Here is a 9,500-nt window from a genome sequence, read left to right as displayed (position 1 = left end):
CATGTTAAATACTTTGTTTTATGTTTTTAAATTGTGTTTTTATGTGACTAAACTTTCATCCTTCAGAAGACCCTGCAGGATCAACATATATTGGTAGACACAAAAGACTAAATCATAATAAAAGGACCCTCAACCCTATCCCTCACATAAAGTGTGATTAAAACAACCATAAACCCCCTTGAGAAACAAACATAAGAACCCTTAATAACCCTAACTTATGATTTTGTTGGACCCTGTTTTCCTCCATTCCTCCCCTAAATCAACCTCAATGTCCCTAAAATACCTTGATAAAGTACACCTGGAACCACATCAAAAGTGGAATCGAGCTGGGACCCCTAAAGGTCCTCTGGTTTCCTATAGCATCCCCCTGAAACACCTTCTTATACCCCTCATAGTGCAGCAAGACCCCTTAAAATAACTGAAGGAACAATGATAAACTCTGAAGATAAAAGCCATGCAACACACTGCTGTTTTTTTTACTCATGTGACTGATCACCTGTTGGAGTTGTGTAAAGCTCAGCTGGAGTTTACATGAGTTCAGTGTTTACTTGTCAAACCTGAACTCCTGCTTTGCATTGCTGTGTGTGGGTGTGTCATTCAGAAGTGTTCACCTGAAAGCAATCACCTCAATCAGGATTCCTATTTGGTCTCCATCAATCTTTTACCAGATGATTTATTGTTCCAAGGACATGAAGACTTTTGTCTTCAACATATTTAACCTTTTGCTCCTCGTCGCTTCAACCAGATCTGGTGTATCCTCACAATAATTAATGAAACAAAGACAAATGTCATCTTTCCATCCAGTTTACTGCCTAGTTTTTCACATGACATTTGACTGGCCCTTCTTTAATTATGTCATCTTAACAAGCATTCATTCACATTATATTTGGCAATTTCTCGTAAATTCAATTTACATTTGCTTTACATTTGGATGCAAACCTGTCTTTTGTCTTGAGGTTAAAACATCACATCCTCCACGCTGATCCTCAACACCGGAGCCCCTCAAGGCTGCATGCTCAGCCCCAGGGGCGTTGCCTGGACCTGGAAACATTCGGGGCTTAGCCCACAGTGGCGGCGCTACAGTCGAATTTTCTACTGCAAGACTCCCCACACGCACATACACAATTGCGCCATCTGGTGTCACAAACGTGTGTCTGCATTAGCTTTGTTACGGCAATGGATTGTGGGAGATTCTCATAGCATGTGAGGATTTCTTGAGGGTAAGGTGCCTGTATTATCTCGGTGGACAAAATGTATGTTTTTATTTTATAAGGACAATAACGTACTGTTGTGTTTGTTTAGTTTAATGTTAATTGTTTAATGCTCACAGTCACAGCAACATGTTTTTGTGTGATTGGTTTTATATGATTTATCAACGTGATCATCAATAGCTAATCTGAGCACCAGAACTCAGCTCACGTGTCCTTTTATGCTGTCCATTGAAATGCAGGAAAGTAATCACCAGCTCTGAGTGATCTGTTGCCGAGGGGACACTACACCGGAGTTACATAAGCAGAGATAAAGTGCTATTTTGAGGGAACTCACCTCCTCTGGGGTCCAGGGGAAGAATTTTTTTAAATGTTTAAGTTAAAAGCATCAATCTTGTGCACTTTGAGAGCAACATTAAGAGATATGGATACATCTCTCAACACCCATATGTCAAAAAGAAATCAAAGAATCAGAATCAGAAACGGGTTTATTATTTAAAAACACTTTATGTTCCAATTAAATCATAAACTATGTCAAATTAATAGAAGTTGTTAGTAATCAGATTAAACAGAAAAAAGGGATGGAAGGAGGAAATAATAATCCCTCATCACTTGCTGTTTGCGGTTGAAATTATCTCTTTTGCTGGCCAAACATGCTGGATGGAAAGCAGTGGTGTCTCACTTGCCTTGGCCCTGTATCTGCAGTCCCTAAATCAGTCATGTTACCCATTGACTCTTGTCTGTTCTGGTGTTCCTGTTCATTGTTGTCTCCATTGTCGTTCTTGTCTGTTGTATCTCCTTCTTGTGTGTCCCTTTCTCCTGTTCTCCTTTCTTCATCCTCTACTCTGTTTGGCTCATCTGTGATGACTGTGTAGGTAAACACAAACAAGTATGTAAGTCAATCAGTTTCCAGCTCTGTCAAATAAATGAATTTCAAGATACACAAATGTGTCTTCATTAAAATGAGTGTCACCACACTGTCACAAAATGTAATACTAACCAATTGAAAATAGTTAAATGTACATCTCTTGTAGATATCACTGTTAGAGTAGTTATCTGCCAATAGGACATAATCATTCCTATACAAATGCAGTTTGAGTAATTCACTTAATATATTCACTTCATACTTTAATATAGTCATTTTCACTTGATACTCTAATATAGTCCTCTTTCTGCATTCAAAACTAAGGAAAGCTGTATAATTTGACATGATAATGAGGAAAAAAGGCCTCCGACAATGCAGATCATTTTGTGATCATATCAATTTTAAGATGGGGGTCAAGGCTTAATATTTGGGAGCATAGTGTCCCTTGCCCCCTTTCAGGAGCCCCACTTGATTAGCTTTGATCTGAAAGCTTGTTAGCTGGCTGTCCATCTCATAATGTACACATAGAAACTAGCTGTCAATAGGAATATCAATCAGAAGAATTATAATTTCATGCAAAAATCTGTCACAAAAAGAGGTTGCACATTTAAATTCAGGTGTTGTTATGGCAACGTCAGTGGCCAAACAGCCACATTTACTGCTGCAAATACGTTCAAACATGCTGTTGACACGTAAAGCAGTGGCAACTATGCCACCATTTCAGCTGACTTTTCCTCAGAAATACCGTCACATAACATCCATATATTTCAGTGCTAGGTTGATGCTTAGCTAAGCTAACTATGAAACACTTTAACTGACAGGACTCCGGATCAACTGTGTAAGTAAGGAAGCTTCTAGCTTCATGTCGAACACTGACAGTAAGTCAACATTTCCCAGAGAGTTTTCTTTGAAATCACCAGGGTAACGCTAAAAACACAACATTTAGATTTTATGACAAAGTGTTTATTTAATATATCTGGCTAGCTATAGCCTACTTGCTAACGGTTTTAGCTTACCCCCGCGATTCAAAGTAACGTCAACGTAGCTATCATTTATGCTTTGCTTACATGTTGACATAACTTGTAGTTTACTGACATTTACATACCTTGTTCACCTGGCTCAGGTGGTGGCTCTGGGGTTGTTTGTGTGAGCCACCACTTGAGAATTGCCGTATTTTTATTTAAAAAATGTCTAATGTCCATCTTCAGAAACTCCGCGTCCGCGGCTGAAAGTTTAAAGTTTAAACACTGTCACAGAGGAGAGGTCAGCCAATAAAACACGTTTATTTCCATGCAACTCTCGGATTGGTCTGGTGGTTACCTCTGTTGCATTCACTGAACACGGGGAAATTACAATTCTGCCATCCTCTAGGTAAAGTACGGTTCATGTATTATATTATTGAGGGAGAATTTGTCCGGGGCTAAAGAAAAAACATCCGGGGCTAAAGCCCCGGATGCCTACCCCAGGCGACGCCCATGCTCAGCCCTCTTCTCTACTCCCTGTTCACACATGACTGTGTGGCCACACACAGCTCCAACACCATCGTGAAGTTGGCTGACAACCCGATCGTCATCGGCCAGATCATCGACGGCGACGAGACGGCGAGAGGAGGTTGAAACCCTGATATCATATACATATTCCAATTACTGTACATTGTAGAGCCGATGAATGGGAGTCGGAGGCGGCGTGTTGAGTATGGAACTCCACACTTCATTTTCCATTAGTTTACACAGAAAGGTAGGAACCACTTCATTACATGCTACTCAAGCTAGAATGATAACAAACCACAGGTGTGCTACCTAACAGGTCCGTGGCGGAACACACTCTCTATAACACAGTGAATTATGTCCGGTAATGTTCCACCACAACATATTCTGCACAGTTTCTATCATATTCTATTTTATTGTATTTACTTGTACTATTTTATCTGTTTTATTATATTGCACTGTTGGAGGAGCCTGTGACCTAAGATTTTCATTGTCATAACTACACCTCCTCTCTGTACGCCGTATAGCCGTCTGTGATCTGGCCGATGACAGTCTTGTCGTCAGCAAACTTCACGATGGTGTTGGAGCTGTGTATGGCTACGTAGTTGTGAGTGAACAGGGAGTAGAGGAGAGGGCTGAGCACGCAGCCTTGAGGGGCTCCGGTGTTGAGGATCAGGGTGGAGCATGTGATGTTTCCCACCCGCACTGCCTGGGGTCTGCCCGTCAGGAAGTTCAGGATCCAGTCACAGAGGGCGCTGTTGAGCCTGAGGTCTCTGAGCTTGATGACCAGCTTGGAGGGCACAATGGTGTTGAAAGCTGAACTGTAGTCAATGAACAGCATTCTCATATGTGTTCCTCTGGTCCAGGTGTGAGAGGGCAGTGTGGATGGTGAGGGCTATGGCGTCGTCTGTGGACCTGTTTGCTCTGTAGGCAAAACTGCAGGGGGTCCAGAGAGTCAGGGAGGGAGGAGGGTGATGATTTGACTAACCGCTCAAAGCACTTTATTATGATGGAGGTGAGTGCTACTGGGCGGTAGTCATTGAGGCTGGTGATTTTGTCTTTTTGGGGACAGGAACGATGGTGGAGTGTTTCAAAACATGTGGGGACAACAGACTGCAACAGGGACCTGTTGAAGATGTCTGTGAACACCTTTGCCAGCTGCACTGCACACACCCTGAGAAAACGGCCAGGGATGCCATCAGGTCCAGGAGCCTTGTGTGGGTTAACCCTTTTAAAGGATTTGCACACATCTGCCCTGTTTAAAACAAAAGGGCAGGGCTCCTGATCCTTCTCTGCACCCCCCAGCCTGGCTGCTCTCGAAGCGAGCAAAAAACTCTTCAGCTCATCTGGGAGAGATGCTCACGCAGACACCTCCCGCAGCACTCCCTGCTGCTCCTCTGTTAGGTCTGTCAACCTGACATCTTGGTGCCAGGATAACAACCTCCATCTCAAAGTCAGCAAAACAAAGGAGCTGATTGTGGATTACAGGAAGCAGCAGAGAGGAGGGACACGTCCCCCATCGCCATCAATGGGACTACGGTGGAGAGTCCGCAGCTTCAGGTTCCTCGGTGTCCACATAACTGAGGACCTGACATGGACTCTTCACACTACCACCATTCCCAAAAAGCCTCGACAGCGGCTCTTCTTCCTCCGCAGGCTATAAGGAAGTTCAATATGGACTCCAGGATACTCTGCCAACTTCTACAGGTAGAGAGTATCTGACTGGCTGCATCACGGCCTGGCACGGCAGCTGCCACCGCCCTCAATCGTAAGGCTTTACAGAGGGTGGTGAAACTGCAGAGAACATCACCAGGACGGAGCTGCCATCCATGGAGGACCTTTACTCTAGCGGCTCAGGAAGAAATCCCTCCGGATTATAAAAGACCCCCAATCAACCCACCACAAACTGTTCAGTCTGCTGCCGTCTGGCAGGCGTTACTGCAGCATCCTGACAAGAACAACCAGATTCAGAGACAGTTTCATACCACAGGCAATAAGACTGCTAAACAACTGAACTTTGAAACAACATCTGTTAAACACCTGAACTGTTTGAAACCACATCCATAACATTCATCTGCTACTGCTAGTCGAAGTAGTCTTTGGCAAGGCTGGTGGGACAGATGCTAAACGACAATACTCTGAGAAACTCCACACATCAGCTCTCAGCAAGCGACTCTGCTTCTGTATGGCGTGGTCTCTAAGACAGATCACAAACTAAGCCAAAAGCCTCCCCCTCCATGAACGACTGACACATTGCAAACGATCTGAATCAGTTCTACTGCAGATTTGAAGACAGTGAGTTCAGTCCTGACACCATCCCCCATGAACCTCGCAACAGCTTCAGTCTCACACCTCCACATCCCCCTCCCCTTCAGTATCTCACTCCCCCACACCGCTGACCTCCCCCGACACAATCAGACTCTCTCTCAATCGATGAAAAGGATGTAAACAGACTATTCAGAAACTCAATACCAGAAAAAGCGGCTGGCCCTGACAATGTCTCCCCCTCCACCCTGAAGCTATGTGCTGATCAGCTATCTCCTGTGTTTACTGACATCTTTAACACCTCACTTGAGACATGCCACGTCCCAGCATGCTTCAAAACCTCCACCATTATCCCGGTTCCCAAGAAAACAAGGATCACAGGACTAAATGACATACAGGACCCGTCGCCCTGACCTCTGTGGTTATGAAGTCCTTTGAGCGCCTGTCCCACCTGAAATCCATCACAGATCCACTTCTGGACCCCCTGCCAGTTCGCCTACAGAGCCAACAGGTCTGTGGACGACGCTGTCAACATGGCCCTTCACTTCCTCCTCCAGCACCTGGACACAGCAGGAACCTACGCCAGGATCCTGTTTGTGGACTTCAACTCTGCTGCAGGACAAGCTCTCCCAGGTGCCGTGCCCGACTCCACCTGCAGGTGGATCACAGACTTCCTGTCTGACAGGAAGCAGCACGTGAGGCTGGAGAAACACGTCTCTGACCCCCGGACCATCAGCACCGGTTCCCCTCAAGGCTGCGTTCTTTCCCCTCTGCTCTTCTCCCTGTATACCAACAGCTGCACCTCCAGTCACCAGTCTGTCAAGCTCCTGAAGTTCGCAGACGGACACCACCCTCATCGTACTCATCTCTGGTGGGGACGAGTCTGCCTACAGGTGGGAGATGGACCATCTGGTGACCTGGTGTGGGGAAAAACCACCTGGAGCTCAACGCCCTAAAAACAGTTGGAGATGGTCGTGGACTTCAAGAAGAACGCAGCACCACCCACCCCCATCACTCTGTGTGACTCCCCCAGTAACTGCTGTGAAGTCTTTCCGCTTCCTGCGGCACCCATCATCGCCCAGGACCTCAAATGGGAGCAGAACATCTGCTCCCTCATCAAAAAACACAGCAGAGGATGTTCTTCCTGTGGCAACTGAAGAAATTCAACCTGCCAAAGACGATGATGGTGAACTTCTACACCTCCATCATCGAGTCTATCCTCACCTCCTCCATCACCATCTGGTACGCCGCAGCCGCAGCCAAGGATCCGCTCTGCAGAGAAGGTGATCGGCTGCAATCTGCCATCCCTCCACGACCTGCATGCCTCCAGGACCCTGAGGCGGGCAGGGAAGATAGTGGCCGACCCCTCCCACCCTGGACACAAACTGTTCACCCCCCTCCCCTCTGGCAGGAGGCTGCGCTCTATCATGACCAATACCTCTCACCACCTGAACAGTTTCTTCCCCTCCACTACCGGCCTCTTAAACAAGGCCCCCCCACTGACACTTTACCTCTGCCACATCATAGACTATAGACTATATGCATTACATTAATGCACACAATGTTTATACTCCTTACTGCACATATTCTTATTTCACATTTCATAGTTTATATTCTAACATTCATTCATAGCATACTATTTCCATGTAAATTACTGCTTTATTTTTATTGCTATTTAACTATATTTTATTACGGTGTAAAATATTTTTTGTTTTATATTAAATTTCTTGTTTTTTATATTTTATGTATGCACCATGACATAAAGTCAAATTCCTAGTTTGTGCGAACCTACCTGGTAATAAACCTGTTTCTGATTCTACTTAGTAATTATTTATCTAATATATCATTCCAATAACTTGCATATAGACTCTTATTGCACTATTTCATTTTTTAAAACTATTTTTCTTTTGTATTTACTATATTACTATTTGCTTGCACTATATTTTTCTGTTTATCTTTTTTTTATTATTGTGTTGCTCTGTTGGAGAAGCCTGTGACCTAAGAATTTCATCGGCATAACTACAGGGTAGATATGTTCGTATGACAAAATAAAGAACCTTGAACCTTGAACACTGTAGCTATGCACACATGACCATAAAAGCCTTGAAACTTGAAAATGCAAAAACATATTTTATGAGCTGTTCCTAAAGTTGGGGCTGTTGATAAGGCTGTCTCACATATAATTGATTCAACTTTCACCTACATGTATTGATATGTCTATTGTACTGGCTGTAGTACAAACATGTCATATGTTTTAAAAAGACAAACTTTTTTATTAAATGAAGATGTGGTGTGCATATTTTTAGAACTGGATCTTTAAAGCAATGGAGGTTTTATGCATATGACTTGGGAGTCCTGGTTATGTGTAAGCAACTACACTTCAAACTTCTAGAGTAAATTGTCCGACCGGCCCACTTCACCCAATGGCCAGTCCGCCTCTGGTTCCAGGAACGGTGCCCGCTTGCCCAGTGGCGGTTCTAGACCAATTTGACTGGGGGGGCCACTGGGGGGCCAGTTATTTTCTGAGGGGGGCACAATAAAGGCAGGACGAAAAAGAGAACTATACAGTATGAAGTAATTGCGCATAAGAAAACAATGCAATACAGTTATTGGTATTTGTTTCAGTACACTTATTTATTTCAGATATATCTTATAGTTATTACTGTTAGCTTCAGCTTAAGTTATAGTACCATTTTTGCACTAACACCATATCATATTTATATAAAAATAAAGGCAATGAACAGTTACATCTCTTCATCTACAATTACACGGATACAATAGTTTAAATCACCTTCAATTATCGTGGTAGTCTCTCGAAACTTAGGTTTCAATCAGTCTTTCTTGGATGCAACAGCCTCTGATGATCCGAGATGAAAAGTGTTTGTTTTTCGCGCGCTTCAGCCGGACAGTGAAAGTGAGTGCACCGCTCTAATGGGTCCTGAGTGCACCGCTCTAATGGGTCCGACTAGAATGACGAATAACGTTAGTTCCGTCTATTCCGTCATTCAATAAATCGTGTAATAAATCATTTTTCATTTTTTACACTTTTCATTTTTAGGGGGGCCACAAGGGGGTCAGGTCAGTGTTAGGGGGGCACTTGCCCCCCCTAGAACCGCCCTTGCGCTTGCCATTGGAGCACTTGGGGTCAAACTTGAAGACCAGTGAAGACCATAGACTGTATAAACCCATGGTTTGGGAAAAGAAAATATACAGGAAAAATATGACTGTGGCTCCCCCCAGTGGTGGTACAAGAAATTACCACATTTGCACACCAATGCAGACTACTAATATTGCCAGTCTAGTGTTTGCCTGTTTCTCCTTTTTACTTGTATCAACATCTATATAAAGCAGTGTTTTTTGCCCTCCAGTTGTGTTTTAGCATTCCTACTTTTGACTGTCATATTTTCTGAATGAGACACTTGTTTTTTCGCTAAGCTCATTTTTTATTCTGTTGATTTCCATATAATATGAATTGTGTATGTTGTCTTTTTTCACATACAGCAATATTGCAGAAGATAATTTGACGGCAACTTTGTGTCAAAATGTATGCGTTTGTTTTGTTCTTCATCATGGCAATACCCCATGTTCAAAAGTCAGATTCAAGATAACTGGCCTGCACAGAGCTCTCACCTCAATCTCATCCACAACTGTGGCAAGAGTGAAACACCAACTATG

Source organism: Gymnodraco acuticeps, unplaced genomic scaffold (genome assembly GCF_902827175.1).
Source record: "Gymnodraco acuticeps unplaced genomic scaffold, fGymAcu1.1, whole genome shotgun sequence".
NCBI lineage: Eukaryota > Metazoa > Chordata > Actinopteri > Perciformes > Bathydraconidae > Gymnodraco > Gymnodraco acuticeps.
The sequence above is the reverse complement of the archived record's forward strand: the minus strand, read 5'-3'. Positions refer to the sequence as shown.